The sequence below is a fragment of the Phascolarctos cinereus genome, unplaced genomic scaffold, assembly GCF_003287225.1.
Source record: "Phascolarctos cinereus isolate Bilbo 61053 unplaced genomic scaffold, phaCin_HiC Scaffold_9;HRSCAF=440, whole genome shotgun sequence".
Lineage (NCBI taxonomy): Eukaryota > Metazoa > Chordata > Mammalia > Diprotodontia > Phascolarctidae > Phascolarctos > Phascolarctos cinereus.
Window position 1 is genome coordinate 245829357 of NW_027556402.1, and position 21376 is coordinate 245850732.

A 21376-nucleotide genomic window follows, 5' to 3' on the forward strand; every position below is an offset into this window, starting at 1 on the left:
TGCAAATATCTTTAAAAATGTCTCTAAATAAATTCTAAAGCAGCAGAACCCACAAAAGGACAGAGTGAGACAAATTTCCAGCCCAAGACAACCTGGATGGTTAATTGGAAAGGTCTTTCATGACAGGCTGGGAGAGGAAAGCAGTTCAGCATGGGCAGAGAGGCCAAATAGGCCTCAGTGAACCTGAAGCAGGCCTCAGAAGACTGAATCACAGGAAGCTGTGGGAGTTTCCTGACTGTTCAGCCCAGGAACACCAAATAGAACTTAGAGGGTCAGTAGGAAAAGCCTCTGACCACTGTGAGAGAGAAGCTCTGTCCCAGCCCCAGTCCCAGGTGCAGCCCCATGGTGGTGGCTGCTTCTAGAGCTGTCCACCCACAGAGTGAGGGGGAATCCAGTGGCTGATCAGAGGGGAATTGCGGGGATCTCTTTGCTGGTGCTGAGGCAGGATTCTCTTGCTTTGCCCTGGATCTGGGTCACTGTTCTGGATGGCGGTCCTGGGACAAGGAGGAGTGCCGACCATGGTAGAGCTGAAAAAGGATCTTGAGAAACAAGTAAGAGAAGTAGAGGAAAAACTGGGAAGGGAAATGAGAGTGATGCAAGAAAATCATGAAAAACAAGTCAACAGCTTGCTAAAGGAGACCCAAAAAAATACTGAAGAAAATAACACCTTGAAAATAGTCTAACCCAAACGGCGAAAGAGGTCTAAAAAGCCAATGAGGAGAAGAATGCTCTAAAAAGCAAAATTGGTCATATGGAAAAGGAAGTCCAAAAGCTTACTGAAGAAAATTCTTCCTTAAAAATTAGAATGGGGCAACTAGGTGTCTCAGTGCATAGAGCACCGACCCTGAAGTCAAGAGGACCTGAGTTCAAATCCAGCCCCAGACCGAACACTTCTTTCCTTTTTTTTTTTTTGTGAGGCAATTGGGGTTAAGTGACTTGCCCAGGGTCACACAGCTAGTAAAGTGTTATGTGTCTGAGGCCGGATTTGAACTCAGGTCCTCCTGAATCCAGGGCTGGTGCTCTATCCACTGTGCCACCTAGCCATCCCTCAGACCAAACACTTGACACTTACTAGCTGTGTGACTCCGGGCAAGTCACTTAACCCCAATTGCCTAAAATAAAAAAAAAAATTAGAATGGAGCAATTGGAAACTAGTGACTTTTTGAGAAATCAAGACACTGTAAAACAAAACCAAAAGAATGAAAAACATGAAAACAATGTGAAATATGTCACTAGAAAAATAACTGATCTGGAAAATAGATCCAGGAGAGAGAATTTAAAAATGATTGGACTCTCTGAAAGCCATGATGAAAAAAAGAGCCTAGACATCATCTTTCAAGAAATTATGAAGGAAAACTGCCCTGATATTTTAGAACCTGGAGGCAAAAGAGAAATCTAAAGAATCCACCAATCACCTTCTGAAAGAGAACCCCAAAGGAAAACTCCTAGGAATATTGTAGCCAAATTCCAGAGTTCCCAGGTCAAGGAGAAAATATTGCAAGCAGCCAGAAAGAAATAATTTAAGTATTGTGGAAACAATCAGGATAACACAAGATTTAGCAGCTTCTACATTAAGGGACCTCAGGGCACGGAATATAATATTCTGGAAGGCAAAGGAGATAGGATTACAACCAAGAATCGCCTGCCCAGCAAAACTGAGTATAATCCTTCAGGGGAAAAAAATAGTCATTTAGTGAATTAGAGGACTTTCAAGTATTCTTGATGAAAAGACCAGAAAATTTGACTTTCAAATATAAGACTCAGGTGAAACATGAAGAGGTAAACAGGAAAGAGAAACCATAAGAGACTTATTAGGGGTGAACTGTTTACAGTTCTGCATGGAAAGATGATATTTGTAACTCATGAGACCTTTGTCAGTATTAGGGTAGCTGGAGGGAAAAAATTATATGTATGGATAGACAGACAGACAAATAGATAGATAGACAGACAGACAGACAGATAGAGGGCACAGGGCAACCTGAAGATGAAGGGGTGATATCTGGAGAATAAAATAAAGGGAGAGAGCATTATATTGGCAGAAGGAAAAAGGGAGAGGTAGAATGGGGTAAATTACCTCACATAAAACAGACAAGAAAAGGCTTTTACAGTGGAGGGGAAATGGAGGAAGGTGAGAAAGAATGAGTGAATCTTATTCTCATGTGATTTGGCTGAAGGAGAGAATAACATATACATTCAAATGGGTATGGAAATCTATCTTACCCTACAGGAAAATTAGGGGAAGGAGACAGGAGAGCAGGGGGATGATAGAGGGGAGGACAGATTGGGGGAGGGGTAATCAGAAGCAAATACTTCTGAGGAGGGACAGGGTCAAAAGAGAGAATAGAATAAATGGGGGGGGAGAAAGGATGAAGGGAAATATAGTTAGTTTTTTACAATATGACTACTATGGAAGTGTTTTGCATAACTACACATGTAAAACCTATATTGAATTGCTTGCCTTTTCAATGAGGGTGGGTGGGGAGTGAGGAAGGGAGAAAATTTGGAATCTAAAGTTTTAAAAACAAGTGTTAAAAATTGTTTTCACATGTACCTGGGAAATAAGATATACAGGCAATAAGGTATAGAAATCTATCCTGCCCTACAGGAAAATAGAAGGGGAAGGAGATAAGAGAATTAGGAGAGATAAAAGGGAGGGCAGATTAGGAGAAACGGTATTCAGAATGCATGCCATCTTATGGTGGTGGGAGGGACGAGATGGGGAGAAAATTTGGAACTCAAAATCTTGTGGAAGTGAATGTTGAAAACAAAAATTAATGAATTACTTAATTAAAAAAATTAGAATTGGGCAGGAGCAAAGAGGGAGGTCTCAAGATGGAAGCCATGGTGCTATTGTGTCCCTGCCACTGTGTTCCCTCTGGGCTCTCCACTCTGAATCTAGTGTCTTCATCTTCCCCTGCTCCTCCCTGAATCTCTACAACTCAGCTTCCCTGAACTAAATTCCCAGAGCATATCTAGATACCCCCTTCCCCTGACCCAGCCATGGCAGAGAATGATGTGGACAATGAATGGCTGGATTATGAAGATGATGAAGTAAAGACAACAAAATATTGGGGTAAAAAATTGTTCTTGCCAAAGAAAACTGAAGAGCTTGGCAAAAGTAGTTTGTGCCACCTGGGTAAAGGCCCTTCCAGAGCCCATGAAAGTGGCACTGGTGACAGTGGGCACAGCAGCTCTCATTCTTGAGACAGTAAGAAGATCAGACTACTGGTCAGAAAAAGATTATGTGGTGCAGCAGGTACTAAATGGCAATTCTATTGCCCATGCACAATTCTGAGTCATAGCTCCTGTGCAAAGAGGAGCACTGGTGGTCAGTCAATAAGGAACAGGGTCCCTACTCACAGTTGCAAAGAAGAACTCTAACATTTGTAGTTAAAGGGCACCAGGACCATGTTTTAGGTAAAGACTACAGAACAGACCAAGAAAGCAGTGACCACATCTCTCCCAGGGTTATATAACCTTGGAAACACCAAAACTTTTCTGTCCTTATACTAAACTCTGAAAACACACACACACACACACACACACACACACACACACACACACACACACACAAAACTCTGAGGTGAGCTCAACTCAGAAGGGCCTCTAGCCAGGTGGCACAGACTACTCTTGCCAAACTTCTCTCACCACACTCAGGTGAGCAGGACCAAAATTTTACATAAAGTTCAAAGCAAAGAAACAAATTAGAAAAATAAACAAACAAAAAAAGTATACCAAGAGGTGCTATAGTGTTTAGGAAGACCTGGACATAAGCTCAGAAGACAATAATGTGAAAACAGCTATTAAAAAAAAAACCTCAAAGAAAATTCCTAAATAGAAACAAACCGAACAAGTATACCTAGAGGAATTAAATAAAGAAATAAGGAGAGTAGAGGCTTTTTTTTTATTTTGCAGGGAAATGAGACAGATGAAAGAAAAGTATGCAAAGAGAATTTGCAGTTTGGTAAAAGAGACACAAAAATACTGAAGAAAATAACATCACCAAACATCAGTTGGTGAAATGGTAAAACAGGCACATCAATACACTGAAGAGAAGAGCTCTTTAAAGAGTAGAATTGGCCAAATACAAAACGAGGCACAAAATCTCACTAAAGAAAATACTTCCTTAAAAATTGGAATTGGGTGAGTGAAGCTAATCATTTAGTAAAATGTCGAGAAACAATAAAGCAAATTCAAGAGGAGGAAAAATAAAAGAAGATGTTAAATATCACCTTGAGGAAAAACAACAATTCCCCTGGAAAATAGATCCAGGAGGGAAAATTTAAGAAAGCTGTCATCAAAGAGCCTGAACATTCTATTTCAAGAAATTATCAAAGAAAACAGCCCTGATATCTTTGATCCAGAAATAAAACAGAAATGCAAGGATCCACCAATCATATCTTAAAAGAGATCCCAAAAGGAAAACTCCAAAGAATATTATAGTGAAATTACAGAGCAAAATTTTAAAGTTCTTCTTGTACAAATGGTGTCTGTATCATTCCTTAAAGATAATAACTACATTTGGCTAATATGCTATTAAAGGCAGAAAAGATAAAGCTTTCCTCATAATGCTAAAAGTTAAGGCATGTCAACACACCTTATCATTGTTTCCCAGGCAGAAAACCAGAGCATTATATATTATCTAACAAGGCTTCTTTGTTTTCTCATTTTTGATACAAACCTCTCATATCATAAAAGTAGACAATTGTCTCTCTTCTATTAGAGTTCAGCAATGATTCTAGAATTTTCTGGTAGGAAAATGAGTGAGGTGTTGGGGTATTAAATGGTTTGCCCAGAATCACTCAGCCATTAGGTATCTGAATTATGATATTCTCTCTCTGGATCTCTCTGTCTCCCTATCTTTCTCTCTGTCTCTGTCTCTCTGTCTCTCTCTGTCTCTCTGTCTCTCTCTTTGTCTCTCTCTGTCTCTGTGTCTCTGTGTCTCTCTGTCTGTCTGTCTGTCTGTCTGTCTGTCTGTCTCTCTCTCTCTCTCTCTCTCTCTCTCTCTCTCTCTCTCTCTTTCTTTCTCTCTCCTACATGCCTTCCTTGATGACCCATATTTTATGGTCCTTGTATTCTGGTCACAAAGATTGCTAATCATGACTCTTTTTCTTAAGATCTAGTTCTGGGAGAAGCATTGGGATAGTTACCAACTGTACGGTTAAAAAATTCTCTACTCTCATTGAGATAAAACTTAGAGAAATGAAGAAAAAGTCACCTAATTATGAAAATGTTCAACATGGCAAGTAAAAAGCTGAGGACAGTAAAAGCGTCATGATCTGTAAAGTCCCAGAATGAAATATAGTTGAATTCTGTGATATTCCTTCTGACCAAGGTTTGAGATCAAATTCCTCAAGATCAAATTCTATTAACCTCGAGTGCATGGATTTATTTAAGTATTATATCTATCTATCCATCTCTCTACTTTTCTTCCTCTGCCTGCATCTCATCTGTATCTATTTCTATGTTTCTATATATAGATAGCTATACTTATAAGTATTAATGTAAATATAAACTGCATGACTGTATAATTGGTTTCCTTTGTAATTCAGTGTATTTTATCCTGTGAATTTTAAAATATTCTGGGACAGACTCACAGTGGTAAAAGACACACAGAAGAAATGATTAAGGACTTCTGTTTTATAGCCTTTAGATCTACAAGGACTCTCAGATGTGACATGGTCTAAGACTAATATATTATTTGTGGAAAACTGGGTCTTCAGTTCAAGTCTCTTTCAAATAATACAGAAGTTGACTGAGCACTTGTGCATACATGGTAATTTCATGAATGGGTTAAATTGAGTGGCCAATGTCATATATGGGTATTCAGTGCAGGAACAAAAACAAATAAAACAAACAATTTTACTTTTTGTAACTAAATTTCAAAAATTCTTCCTGTCATGAAGCATCTTCCAGTCTGCCCATATTTTAAATGCATACTTGTATGTGAAATAATTAAAAGATGATTTTAAGATTGCATTAGCAGTTGGGTATATCAGCAAAGTCAAGATGAACTTGGGCAAGTAAATTAAATTCGCCTTCTTATCCTCACATATAAAAGAACAATCTTGTACCATGTAGTCACTAAATGTCCTTCCAAATCCTAATTATGATCCTATTAATGTACAGAAAAAGTTTAATGGAGGCATCAAACAGGCAAAAGATGTGCACAGGTTTCATAACAAAGTGTTTTGATATTAAAGACAGTAGAGCTACCACATTTTGACTTTAGCTATGTCTAAAGTCTTTCTTGAGGAAACAGCTTTCACTCTTCAGACAAACATTGGGAAAAGGAGCTAAATTAGAAGAGATATTTACTAGAGACAATATAATTGTGTGGAAGCTGAAGAAATAATTCTTAAGGAGCATAAATGGAAGACATTAAAGTCATGAAATTAATATTCATTACTTATTTTTACCATCTATTTCTTCATAAAAGAAAGGAGAAAGAGAAAGATTGAGAATTAAACTGATTACTGCTGTTCAATGTGTACATTTGGTCGGCTTTATGGATTTTAAGAGAAAAACCAGGATATATCTTGAGGCTATTGTTTTTTTTTTCTTTATTTGACACTATATTACCTTATCATGCCTTGTCTAAAATTTCAGTGGCCACTCACAAATCCAAGCCCTGTTGTTCCAAAGAAAATCTTTATTTGTTCTTGTTCCGACCTAAGCAAGTCAAGCCCCTCCTAGACTTAGCCTAGAGGCACTTTCACGGGGTCACCATGTTGGTTTTAGACTTAGGGCAGAAACTTGATCTGCTATATCTGCTGTATCTCAGACCACCTAAGTTTAAGCAATCCACCAACCTCAGCTTTCTCAAAGGCAGAGAATCCAGGCACACCCCAGTATACTCAGCATTGAGGACATTCTTCATTAGTGTATTAGAAGGCAGTAGGCAGGCTTTCAAATGCAACATTCTGAACTAGCCAATATCTTTTTCAACTGGCCCTTGATGGAAATGCAGAGGGTACTAAGGCCGATATTCTGTTATGTTCCAAATTCTATTCATGAAAATTATTTATTTATATCCTTTTAACGTTTAGCTGTTGGGGACCGGATTTTTTCTCCTATATTTCCATAATTTTTAGTTGTGGCTCTTAATAATACTTGACAGAAAGCCTTGTTTTCTCAGGTCATCATTCCTGCATTCCATCATATTGTGAAATATGGTAAAACCTACTCATCAAATTCAAGTTTCTGGCAGACTGGTTTCAAAATAATTCTTATTAAAAAAGGAGTTCTCCATTACTGAAATCTGTGAGCACTGCTTCTTTTTGAAGCATGGAGTGATGGGATCACTTAAGTGCTTTTGGAATATGACTATAAGAAACGTTAATAATGGGTTTGACATGGGATAGCCTTGAGAGAGGGTAACCACAGATGAGGCCAGTGAAATATTGGACCTGAAAGGCAATGAAGAGACTGTGGTCCCCTGTTGTTGTTGTGGGTCCTTCATTTTCCTAGAGGACCAATGATTTCATGGGACGTTGCCTTGACTTAAGTGCAAATTGTGTTTAAGTGAAGCAGAGATGTATAATGTCATCATCCTCACACTCTATTCCGGACTTCTTGAAGTCCATTGACAAGACAAAAATCAGAATAACTGGTGATGGCCCTAACAGCTCCACAGTACCTGCTTCAGCTACATTTGTGGTCTTTGGAAGAAATTGTTTTCACCCGCCCATTCCACTGGAAGGAAGACTTCACATACTTTTGGTAGACATCTCTCTAACTCACCAATAAGTTTGAAGCCTATCTGTTACCCTCAACCTGGGTTAGCCATTCACAAGACAGTTTTTACCTGAGTATGGCTACTATATATGCTACAACTGGTTGGAGCTGTAGGTAAGTGTTTTGTGATGGGAAGACAACAAAGGCAGACGACAGGCCTTGAAAAGGGTTGCCAAGCACTCACACTAGAATGTGTGGTTTGTTTTGGAACCATTGAATCAAAAGTTTAAGAGAGGTCAAGAAGGATAACAACAGAGAAATGGCCTTTGACTGGTAAACTGATAAAAAGCCATGTGAGGTGAGTAATAAAATCAAAAGCAAAATTGTGAAGGGATAAGACATGAAGGAAATAAGAACAGGACCGAGTGTGGAAGGTAAATGTTTCGATTGGGATTTTGCCTTAAAAACAAAACAAAGCAAAACAAAACAACAACAATAACAACACAATAGACGAGGCAGTGAAGGAAGAGAAGGAATAAGTTAATTTCCTTTGACTGGGCTCACAATTGAATAAGGTTTTTTTCCTTTTCTTTTTTGTTTTATTTTTAAGATGTTAGTAGGCAGCAGTAGGCAGGTAGTAGTATACAAATTAGGATACACAAAGATTAACCTGAATCAGGCAGATCAGTGTGTTAAAGTCAAGTCAGACAGCTAGGAGAAGTGAGAGAGAATGAATTGAGGGCCTAGCTAGAGTAACTGATACTCAAAAGAAGAAAGGCAATCTCTCCCTCTTCTTGCTTCTTAGGAGAAATAGAGAAAATTTAACAGAGGAGAAAGTAAGAGAACAGCAAAAAAAAGCCTGCTCTCCACTTTCCACCCCAGAACTTCAGTTTTCTGCCCTTGAATTTCCAGAAACTTGATGAAGAGCAAATTACTCTCTACGCTTATTAAAGTAACAGTTAAAATAAAAAAAACCCCCACAAACAATTAATTAGAAAGAGACACTTCTCTAACTGGTGGAGAATGGAGAGATTTGTCCTCTTGTAAAATCATAAGGAAAGAGAACAAAGGTAAAGAAAAAGTGAGCTCAGAGGACACTTGTGGCCAAATTGGCAATGCCTTGTATTCAGGTGAGTTTGTAACCTAGTCATTTCCTTCCTTCTTGTTGTTGCTCAGAGGTAATATCTTCTTCATCTTGTGTTCCACCATACCTGCCGATCAGTGCAAATTTCTCCAGAATTTCCAATGGAAGCACCAATTTTAATCAAGCAGATTCTGCTCTACTAATGCTAGGCACATTCTCCCTTTCTGCTGTCAACATGACTCATTGGTATCCACTCATTCAGGAGACGTGTTGCTCTGAATTTAACTCCTGTTGTTCTTCAGCTTTCCATTCTTAAGGAATCAGCATATGACTGCTACTTTTATACACAGAACTTCCTACACCAGGGACATGAAATCCTGCTAAACTTTCATTATCTGACAATCCTTTTTCATCAGCTAAAGCCTGGCCCAGCAAAGATAGGAATATTTCAAGGAAGAATCTGGAAACTTGTATGTCCCAGAAACCCAACGGACGGACAGGTAGAGTGCACAGAGACCTTTACTTTAAGTCAAGAGACATAAGTTCAAACATTAATTCAGTCCTTCGTTATCTCCAGATCCTAGACCAAGTCACTTAAACTCTGTCATCTTTTTCTGCCTACACTGCAGATTGACCTGTACAGAGCATGAATTTCCCTAATTCAGTTTAACCTTCAGTTGCTCCTCATTTAGCTACTGCATACTGCTGCCTACTAACATGTCTGCAATCTGGAAAACAAAATGATAAATGAAAGAAAAAACACACACTTACACATAGAAATACACACAATTCTACTAATTCAGCAATGTGGCAAAGAATTGGAAATTGAGAGAATGCCCATCAACTGGGGAATGGCTCAATAAGTTGTGGTATATGAATGTAATGGAATATTATTGTGCTATAAGAAATGATGAACAGACTGACTTCAGAAAAACCTGGAAAGACTTGTATGGTCTGATGTTTGTTGAAGTGAGCAGAACCAGGAGGACTTTGTACACAGTAGTATCCATGTTGTATGATGACTTATATTGATAAACTTAACCCTTCTCAGCCATACAAGGATCTAAGACATCTCCAAAGGCCTCATGATGGAAATTGCTATACACAAAGAAGAAAGGACTATGGAGTTTGAATGCAGATCGAAGCATACTATTTGCTAGTTTGTTTTTTTCTTCTGTTGTACTTTGTTTCCTCTTTCTGGTGGTTCCTCCTATTTGTTCTAATTCTTACTTACAACATCACTAAAGAGAAAATATTTTTAGTAGCAATGTATATGTATAGCCTGTATCAGATTGCATGTCATCTAGTGAAGAGAGAGAGAGAAAAATTTAAAACTCAAAAGCTTATGGAAGGGGGCAGCTAGGTGGCACAGTGGATATAACACCAGCCCTGAAGTCAGGAGGACCTGAGTTCAAATCAGACCTCAGACCAAATACTTGACACTTACTAACTTTGTGGCCCAGGGCAAACCACTTAACCGCAATTGCTTAAAAAAAGAAATAAAAAAAAAAAAGCTTTGGGAAGTGATTGTTGATAATTCAAAATAAATTAATAAAAAAAAAAAGAAAGAACAGAAAAGTGACCAGGTGTCCTAGATTGCAAGAACTGGGGCCCTCACATATCAGTGCTCAGGCAGCATTATCTCCTTTGTTCCTGTGACCTGGAATCAGGTAGAGGAAAAATAAAAGTTTGTCTTCCAAATGTCAGGAGTTGCTCCTTTTAGATATTCTAATTAATCACTTGTAATTGATGAAGGGGATTTTTCCTTGAGACAAAAGGTTGTTTTTCTTCAGACACATCTTAAATCCCTCCGCTCACTTTTCTTTTTGAGTTGACTTAGTAATTACAGTTCTTGGGGCAGATGAGCTCAGTAAACCCCATCCATATAACTACAGCCCTGCCCATCTCCACAAAGCACATGCATATGTATGTGTGCACCCATGCACATCCACTCTCACTCCCACACCCAACTCTAGCCACTGCTTTGGCCACACAGATCAGACTGGTGAGTGACTTTACGCCTGGAACACAAAAATAGGGAATCCTAGAAACCTCTTCTAGGAGAATGTGATTACTGCTCTGAGTGCTTGCTATATAGAAGGGACCTTGTAGAAGAAGCCTCAGTAGGTATAATTTGGTCCTTAAAATGCAGCAAGGATGTATTTTCTGTCCTTTTCACTTGTCCATGTCTCTGCCTCTGTCCCCTCCCTACTATGGTCCCCAACCAGGCTAAGGAGCATGTGTAGGTATATTACTAAGCAGGTTATGATTCAGATGTTGGGAGATTCTGAACTAGTCCTGGGAGAAAAGTTAGGCCTGATTTTTCCCTGTCTGATAGATCAGGGGATGGAACTATAATTTTTCAGTCTGAGTGCAACCCAAGGCTCAGCAGAAGTCTTTGATCTTTTACGGCAATAGCAGTAGCATCAATGTTGAAGTGACTGACTCCTTGGCAGAGTAGGACTCAGGGCTCAGTTGCTCTCCTGGTTCTTTACAAAAGAGAAAGCCTGCTAAAAAGTATTTCACATCAGCCAAGAATTCCCTTAGGGACAATCATGGAGAGGGGAGTAGAAAGGGGGAGGGCAGGCATAAAACCATGCATGTGAATCTTGTAAGAGTTTTCTCAGCTTTTCTTTAAACCTTGATCGCAGAGTGTATGGGAGGCTACATGCAATTAGACTTCCTTGGTTGGGAAAGGGAAAAGGAGAAAGATCCAGTAAGAGAGCACTGTGCCTACTTTTGAGCGTTTGGAAGTTATTCCGCCATCTCCTCTAAGCCCAGAGCACAGGAAACTGGATTATAAAAAATTGAGGCCCAGCTGCTTTCTGAGTTGTCTTTATTAGAACACTATTCCATGCAATTTAAATGGAGCAGATTTCAGTGTTTAAAGGGCTATGGGCAAGTGGGAGATTATTGCTCAAATACCTTTTGAGGAAAAAAAAGGGGTTTTCAGGAATTCATGTGACAGTAATGGGGCACACACCCTGCATGATAAAGAAGTCCTATTGTGTGCTGAGTACAATCCTCACATAAAGGATGATTTGAAAATTGGCTCTTATTATATGTAGATGGGATGATAACTCCTCTCTGATCTTGCTACTACTATTATTTTTACTTAAAGATTCTCAAACCAATTTCTAAAGCAATGAGAGCATAATTAGTCCAAAAATAAATGAAACTTATAAGTGGAGGGAAAAGGCATCTTTAATAAAGATGAAGAGTTTCTGGAGAGACTGGGTCACTCATATATCTAAGGACATGGATATTTACCAAAAGAGCTTACAGAAAAGTTTTTATTCTTTTAGCAGGAAAAAACAGGGTGTTCAGGGTTGTCATATGAGGAGCAAGGCCTGGTCATGAGGCCCCAGCTGTCCTTGACACTCTTTCCTTTAGGCATTGGATTCCTCTAAAACAAAAAGTTTTGGCCTGTCAAATATACTTGATAAACGATCTTCATTTAGACAAAATTTGCAACAGTTTAAAAAAAACTTTTCTGAATTAACCTTGATCTTTGAGTTACTGAATAGGATTGGATATTATTACTTCCAAATTGAGGTCATTCTTATTATTTTCAGGAAACCACAATGATCTCCAATTTTGCTCAATCTGCCTTTCTTGCTACTGATACTTTGAAATTTAGTCTTCCCTCCATGAATTTACATTCATCATGTATATGTCTATCCAGGCTGTCCTAGCGATAGTGCATCATTCTGATCCTTTGTACTCTTTTGGTAGTGATTTTACATCAAACTCTTGTGATATCTGTTCCCTTGGTTTTTTTTTCTGTATTCTTTGATTTTATGTATCGTCCCATAATACAATATAGATTCTCTGGGCTTTCACCCTGAGATCTGCATCTAGAAGATGATAGAAACTGGCAAAGTTCCATGTCAGCTAAACTTTTTTTCTTTTCTAGATTGTGGATTAAATTATTTTTTTTAATTGTTGCAGTCTAAAATAATCTCTGTTGACAATCTTGTTGACGTTGGTGGTAGTCATCTCTTTAGTCAAATATTCTTTTTTTTAAATTTAAAAAAAAATTTATTAATTTGTTTTGATTTATCGACAATCTCTTCCATATGATTTTGAGTTGAAAATTTTTCTCCCCCTTTCTCCCCCCCCCAAGGTGGCACACAATCTGATATAGGCTTTACATTTACATACCCATTAAGCATATTTTCACATTAGTGAAGTTGTAAGTAAAAATTAAAACCAAAAGGAGGAACCATCAGAAAGATGAAACAAAACTCAACAGAAGGTAAAAATAAGTGATAGCGATTCGACTTCCATAGTTCTTTCTTTGGATGTGGACAGCATTTTCCATACCAAGGCCTCTGGAGATGTCTCAGATCCTCTTAATGCTGAGAAGGGTTCAGTTTAACAGTCTTAGTCATTGCATAACGTGGCTGTTATTGTGTACAAAGTCCTCCTGGTTCTGCTCACTTCAATAAACATCAGACCATACAAGTCTTTCCAGGTTTTTCTGAAGTCAGTCTGTTCATCATTGCTTATAGCACAATAGTATTCCATTACATTCACATACCACAACTTGCTCAGCCATTCCCCAATTGATGGGCATCCTCTCAATTTCCTATTCTTTGCCACCACAAAAAGAGCTGTTATGAACATTTTTGTACATGTGGGTCCTTTTCCCATTTGTTTGATCTCTTTGGGATATAGCCCTAGAAGTGCTATTGCTGGAACAAAGGGTATGCACATTTTTGTAGCCCTTTGGGCATAGTTACACATTGTTCTCCAAAATGGTTGGATCATTTCAAAACTCCACCAGCAGTGTATTAGTGTTTCAATTTTCCCACATCTTCTCCAACATTTGTCATTTTCCTGTTTCGTCATGTTGGCCAATCTGATAGGTGTGATGTGGTACCTCAGAGTTGTTTTGATTTGCATTTCTCTAATCAACAACGATTCAGAATATTTTTTCATATGACTCTAGATGGCTTTAATTTCTTCATCTGAGAACTGTCTGTTCATATCCTTTGACCATTTATCAATTGGGGAATGCCTTGTGTTCTTATAAATTTGTCTTAATTCTCTATATACTTTAGAAATGAGGCCTTTGTCAGAGAGACTGGTTGTAAAAATTCTTTCCCAATTTTCTACCTTCCTTCTAATCTTAATTGCATTGGCTTTGTGTGAAAACTTTTCAATTTAATGTAATCAAAATTATTCATTTTGCTTCTCATAATATTCTCTATCTCCTGTTTGGTCATAAATTCTTCTGTTCTCCACAGATCTGATAGGTAAACTATTCCTTGTTCTCTCAGTTTACGTACAGTATCAGCCTTTATATCTAAGTCATGAACCCATTTTGACTTTATTTTGGTATATGGTGTGAGATTTTGGTCTATGCCTAGTTTCTGCATACTCTTTTCCAGTTTTCCCAGCAGTTTTTTTCAAAGAGTGGGTTCTTATCCCAGAAGCTGGGGTCTTCTTGCGTATTTAACCTATTCCACTGATCCACCTCCCTATTTCTTAGCCAGTACCAAGCAGTTTTGATGACTGCTGCTTTATAATACAATTTAAGATCTGGAATTGCTAGGCTGACTTCCCCTGCATTTCTTTTCATTAGTTCCTTTGATATTCTGGACTTTTCTTTTTCCAAATGAATCTTGTTATTATTCTTTCTAACTCTATAAAATAATTTTTTGGTAGTTTGATTGGTATGGCACTGAATAAGTAAATTAGCTTAGGTAGGATTGTCATTTTTATTATATTAGCTCGGCCTACCCGTGAGCAACTGATGTTTTTCCAGTTATTTAGATCTGATTTTATTTGTGTGAAAAGTGTTTTGTAATTGTGTTCATAGACTTCCTGGGTTTGTTTCGGGAGGTAGACTCCTAAATATTTTAAAATGTCTATAGTAAGTTTAAATGGGATTTCTCTTTCTATCTCTTGCTGTTGGGCTTTGTTGGTAATATATAGAAATGCTGATGATTTATGTGGGTTTATTTTATAGCCTGCAACTTTGCTAAAGTTGTTTATTATTTTGAGTAGTTTTTTACTTGATTCTCTAGGATTCTCTAAGTATATCACCATGTCATCTGCAAAGAGTGATAGCCTTGTTTCTTCTTTGCCTATTCTAATGCCTTCAATTTCTTTTTCTTCTCTTATTGCTAAAGCTAACATTTCCAGTACAATATTGAATAACAATGGTGATAATGGACATCCTTGTTTCACCCCAGATCTTATTGGAAATGCTTCTAGCCTGTCCCCATTACAAATAATGCTTGCTGAAGGTTTTAGATAGATGCTATTTATTATTTTAAGGAAGACTCCATTTATGCCTATGCTTTCTAGTGTTTTTAATAGGAATAGGTGTTGTATTTTATCAAAAGCTTTTTCTGCATCTATTGAGATGATCATGTGGTTTCTGTTGGTTTTGGTGTTGATATGCTCAATGATGCTGATAGTTTTCCTAATATTGAACCAACCCAGCATTCCTGGTATAAATCCTACCTGGTCATAGTGTATTATTCTTGTGATAAGTTGCTGCAATCTACTTGCCCAGGAAATTTTCTTAGCTGACACCGAATGTAAAATCATAATTTATTTGCAAAGAGTGTGCCAAGGTTTTTCCCTTTGTACTACCTGACTCCTGAGTGTCTGCCAGGCCAAGATCATGTGCTCCAGCAGCCCCAAATGGGCTGAGCTCAAAGTCGGAGCCCCAAAGTGCATTGTTCTATTCTGTGTCTTCACGTTTGTACTCATTCTGTTGATAGATACGATTGTGACTCTGGCTGTGACTGGAACCAGGGACAACACAAACAGTAAGCTAGCGTATTGTTCTATACACAGGAATGCCATGACTACCTCAAAACTTATCATCTGGAATTCACTTTACGATGCAGCGTTTGTGGGCATATGGCCATGATCAGTGGCTACATGGTGCTTGTTTTGTACACACACCGCTGGCAAGTCCAACACAAGCATAAGACCAGCCACAGCCCCGATGCCTCCGCAGAGAGCAGAGCCACCAAAATCATCCTGTTACTCACGAGTATCTTTGTATGCTTCTATTCAGTCAGTTCCTTCTTTATTATGTTGTCGGATAATTCTAAAGACACAAACCAGTAGGTGACATATGTCAATGTGCTTTTTAACTTGTGTTACCCCGTAGTCAGTCCCTTTGTTTTAATCTGGAGTGACTCACAGATCTCCATTTTTTGTAATGTTTTTTACAAAAGGATGAAAATGGCTTATCCCCTTTCACAAAAACCTAAAAACAAATGTGTGAAGTCAATGAGCTACAAAATTGTGAGGTTAAAAAAAAAAACACTCAAGCCTCACTTTGTCCAAACCTCTTATTCTGAAAAAAAAAAAAGGCCACCGGAGCAAAACAGCAAGTTTCTAAAAATCTTAAAATCATTATTTTGCTTTCTCAAAGCTACATTCCTTTACATATGGTCCATTCTGTTGAGAACAATGACAAATTGGGGGGTGAATGGAAAAGAGAGGAATGTTCCATGAAGTTTGGTAATAATTCCGATGTGGTCCTGTCCTTCACAGAAGGAAGACATTTTAACAGTTGTCAAGTTCAATACACTGGTACTTGAATTTCTTCCTCTCATAGAGATAAAACTTAGGGAAATTAAGGAACAGTCACCCAATCACTAAAACGTGCAATATAACAGGTAAAGAACTGAGAAACGTTGCAGACCCTGTTATGTAAAGTCCCAGAATGAAATATAGTCACACTCATGAATAACAATAGATGCATTTTTGCAGCTATTTAAATTTTACAAAAGTGCTTTCCTCCCTATAACTTTGAGGCAACAGTAAGTTTTAATTGTTTGTTTGCTGATCAATATAGGACAGAAATGTAATAGAAAAAGCTAAGAAGTTGCAATTAACCTGCTATCTCCAAGGTCTTGCAAGTAAAACATGTAGAATAAGCTGCAATCTAAAAAGCACACTAGTTTATACTCCAGGCTGCATGCCAAGAACATATGTGAATTTTGTTTTATTGATCAAATGTTCTTTACCTAAGTTATTGTTGGATGATTAAGGAGGAGAGTAAATGGTTAACTAAAGGCTATGTGAAGAAATACAAGAAGAGAAGGGAGGTGAACACTGCAAAGCACTTTTGCCTGTCTTTTGAAATCTCTTTACTATAGAGACAGTGGCAGGAGTTGAAACTGTACAACAGAGTACTCTTCTATACCAGAACATTTCTTATCCTATAATTGGTAGCAGGAAATAGTTGGTGCTACCCAGGGCATATATATCACTCTTTGACTCCGAAAGCTGTGACTATGAAAACATGATGGTGTTGGACATAGGGATTAAGAAAGAATTGTAGAATTAGTATGAAACTTTTACTGCCAAAGAAAGCTAGTCACTAAGAACCAGGCTATTGCATCTCTTCTGTACAAACAAAAGTAGTATTGGCTCATGCTGATTATTTAGTATTATCACATTTTTGAAACTTCTCTGAATTGTCTTCCTATTTCTCGAAAGAAAAAGAACTGAAGTCAGGAGTGATGGATCTTATTACCTAGTATGCCCAATCATAGCCAGCAATGAACCTAAAGGCCTCTGCATTTGCCGAAGTATTATGAGAAAAGTATTTCTTAGTGTATGGACTTCCTTTCAGGATCTAGTCATAAAAAGGTACAGTCTCTCAAAGTACAACGTTCAAAGAGATATTGGTTCTGGTTCATATTCAATAGCTTGGAATAGCACCCTATTATTCAGAAGGTGATCCATAACTGGAAATCTTTAATCCAGCTCTGTCGAGTGTGTTAGGGACACTGCGACCAGAAGATGAATTTCACTGGAGCCAGTACGTGTCTTTTGTGGTACATATATAGAATTGTACTGGGAATGACATCAATGGTTTTATATCCTACCTATTGATGATTGAACTAAAGTCACAAATATCTTTTGACATATGTTATAAGGTGTCTGAGGAAAGAGAGACTACAGATATTCAAAGCTGGGATGCCTGTTAGTTGAGAAAAATTGAAGGACACTACCTAGTGATGTCATCAACGAAAGGAATGCTCCTATGATGTATAAATAAATGTTCCTATGATATTTGTGTTCATTGTCAGAACTTTACAAAGACGATAGAGTCCTCTTAAGAAATCTTAGTATTTATGAGAAATATAAGACAGCAAACAAACAAAGTTTCTCTATACTTAATTGAAGAGAAACTAAGCAATTTACCTGTTTACAAAGCAGCCTCTTACAGCGGTCAGGGCTCAGTAAAAACAATTCATCACCATCATATATTGATAACTGGTGAATTAGTTGGCCTCCCAGGTCAGGACACTGTACAATTATAGAGGAAGCTCTTCCTCAATTGTTGTTACAGCAATGTAAACACAGGTCAAAGCAAAACACAAAAACCATCCATTATGGATATACAGAAGAAATAATCTTTAAGCTATTACCTGAGCCATGTAGCTGCCTCAAATAATATCTATAAAAGAAACCCAACTAATTTCACAAATTTAGAAATAATGTCATAGTCAACCTCTGTGTTAGATAGGTTTATATCTAGACATTTTTATACGCACACACACACATACACACAACACACACACACACGCACAGAATTGCATGTAGTTGTAGTAGGTAGATCAGGAAAAGAAGTAAAGAGAACCCAAGATCCTCTTTACAAATGAATACCAATTTATTATTTAAATGAACTGATGGAGAAAAACAATATGTACACGTACATATACCCACAAAAATGTTCATATACCCACATATAAATATATACATACTTATATGAGTTGATGGTATAATGGATAAATTGTGAGGCCTGGACTTAGAAAGACTCTAAGAGTTCGAATTTTACTTACACTTACTGCCTGTATAACTCATCTCAACTTCTATTTGCTTTAATTTCTTTGACTTAACATGTGGACAATAATAACACCTACCATACAGATTGTTGTGAGGATTAAATGAGATAATATTTGTAAATAGCAGTTACCATAGTGCCTGACAGATCATTGGAACTATATAAATGCTCATTCTCTTCATTCTTCCTTTTTCATATACCTAAATGCACATGAATATACATATATTCATATACATGTATGAAGTAGACATATGTATATGGACATATAAACATATACTGGTCCAAAGAAACATAACAAATATATTTCAGAGAAGGGCCTTAAATTCAGTTTTTCTTAGCTCCAAGATTTTTTGAATCATCTATATACCATGTTGTCTTTAATGGTTAATTATATATATATTTTAAATAGAATTTCCAACATATTTTTTCTAGAGATCTTGAATAGGTTTTGAATTTTCCTCCAATTACATGTAAAAACAATTTTTTTTAAATTTTGTATTCCAAATTCTCTCCCTCTCTCCCTTTCCTTGCCTTTTCTGGAGACTTTAAGTAATTTGATATAGCTTATACATATGGAATAATGCAAAACATATTTCCATTTTAGTCATGTTGTGAAAGAAGATAGACCAAAAACAAAACAAAACAGGAAAAAATGGAGTGAAAATTATTGTATGTTGATCTTCATTCAGAATCTGTCAGTTCTCTGGAGGTGGATAGCATTTTGTTATTGTGAGACCTTTGGGATTGTCTTGGATCATTGTATTGTTCAGAATAGTTAAGTTTTTCAGAGGTGTTCATTGCTATTACTGTGCACAATGTTCTCCTGGTTCTATTCATTTTACTTTGCAGCAGTTTGTGTAAGTCTTTCCAGGTTTTTCTGAATAGCAGCTCTTTTGTGGTGGCACAGATCTGGAAATTGAAGTAATACTCATCAATCAGGGAATGCCTCAATGAGTTGTGATATATGATTGTAATGCAATGTTATTGTGCTGTAGGAAATGAGGAGTATAGTTTCAGAAAAATGGCAAAACTTATATAAACTGACACAAAATAAAATGAGAATGGGGAGATCATCGTGCACAGTGACATTAATCATAATCATAATCAGTTGTGGAAGACTTGGTTACACTGTGAATACAATGATCCAAGACAATTCCAAAGGAATCATGATGACAAAGTCCTACCCACCTCCAGAGAAACAACTGATAAACTCTGAGTCAAAGTTGAAATATAATATTCTCATATGTTTTGGGTCTTTTTTTGTCTTTTGGGGGAAATATGACTTATGTGGAAGTGTTTTCCACGATTTCATGTGCATAATCAATGTAATATCCCTGCCTTCTCAGTGGCTAGGGGAGGAGGTTTGAGGAAGAAATATAATTTGGAATTCAAAATTTCAAATGAAAAGACTGCTAAAATAAAGTAATAATGTATTTTTAATTTTAATTAAAATTAAATTGCATACTTTATTAATTTCATTAAATATTTCCCAATTATATGAAAATTTTAACATTCATTTTTCTTAATTTGAATATCAAATTTTTTCTTCCTTTCTACTGCTACACCACCCCTTGAGAAGGCAAGAAATATGATAGTGCTGAAACTTGTGAAGTTATTCAAAATATACTTTATATTATCCATGTTGCAAAAGGAAATACACCCATTAAACTAAGAAAAATAAAATAAATGAAAAAAAGAATGCTTTTATGTGTAATCAGAGTTTATCTGTTCTTTCTCTAGAGATTCATAGCGTATTCACAACGGATCCTTCAGAATTGTTTTGGATCGTCATCTGTAACAGAATAACTAAGTCTTTCACATTCATCATCATTAAAATATTGGTGTTTCTGTGTATAACGTTCTGGTTTTGTTCCTGTAACTTTGCATCAGTTTATATAAATCTTCTCAGGTTTTTCTGAAGCCATACTTTTTTTTTGGGGTAATAGTGTTTGTTCCACCAACACACATATCACAACTTATTATTCCATTCCCCAAGTGATGGACATACCCTTATTTTCTACGTCCTTGCCACCGCAAAAGGCTGCTATAAATATGATGTAAAAATAAGTCCTTTTTCCTTTTATCTCTTTGAGATAGAAGCCTAGTAGGAGTATCTCTGGACCAGGTCCACACAGTTTTATAACTCTCTGCTCTGACTTGCTCTCCAGAACCGTCGGGCTAATATACGACTTCACTAACAGTGCATCAGTGTCCTAATTTTTCCACATCGTCTCTAATACTTGTATATTCCTTTTTTTGTCACGTTAACCAATTTGATAGAGATGAGGCAGTATCTCAGACATGTTTTCATTTGAATTTCTGTAACCGGGGAAAGGCTCTCTTTATAACTTTTGCTCAGTTCCCTCATACACTGAAGAAATGAGGTTTTAGGCCCACCCCTCCTGAAGGGGGGTGGGGCCCGCTTCTGGCCAGAAGCGTCTAAATCCTCTGGACTTTCTTTGTAATAAATTCTCTTGATGCTAAAGTTTTGGTGTCAAGCCTATTCCTAACAATTCGGCAACCCTCCGTGGGGCGCGATCTAGACTTGGGAGGGGGCGAGGTAAGACATCCCGGGAAGAGCGCTCCCCCCGCATTTCCGCGCTCTCGGGGAGCTGAGGCCTTCCCAACCGAACTCCTGATCTGGGACCACGTGGCAGAAGTCCAGCGCACTGGGGAAGCCGCCGGCGACCACGGAGCCAGAAGCTCCGCCTCCGAAAACGTGTCTCAACGGGTGCGTGCTTCAGGACTGCGCAGGCGCCGAACTTTCCTCGTCTGCTTTGACT

The 21376-nt window shown here is 37.6% G+C and overlaps 1 pseudogene; it reads left to right on the forward strand.

Moving 5' to 3' along the window:
- Positions 1-485: 485 nt before the first annotated feature.
- On the forward strand, positions 486-21374 carry LOC110223977 (vomeronasal type-1 receptor 4-like; annotated as a pseudogene).
- Positions 21375-21376: the final 2 nt, after the last annotated feature.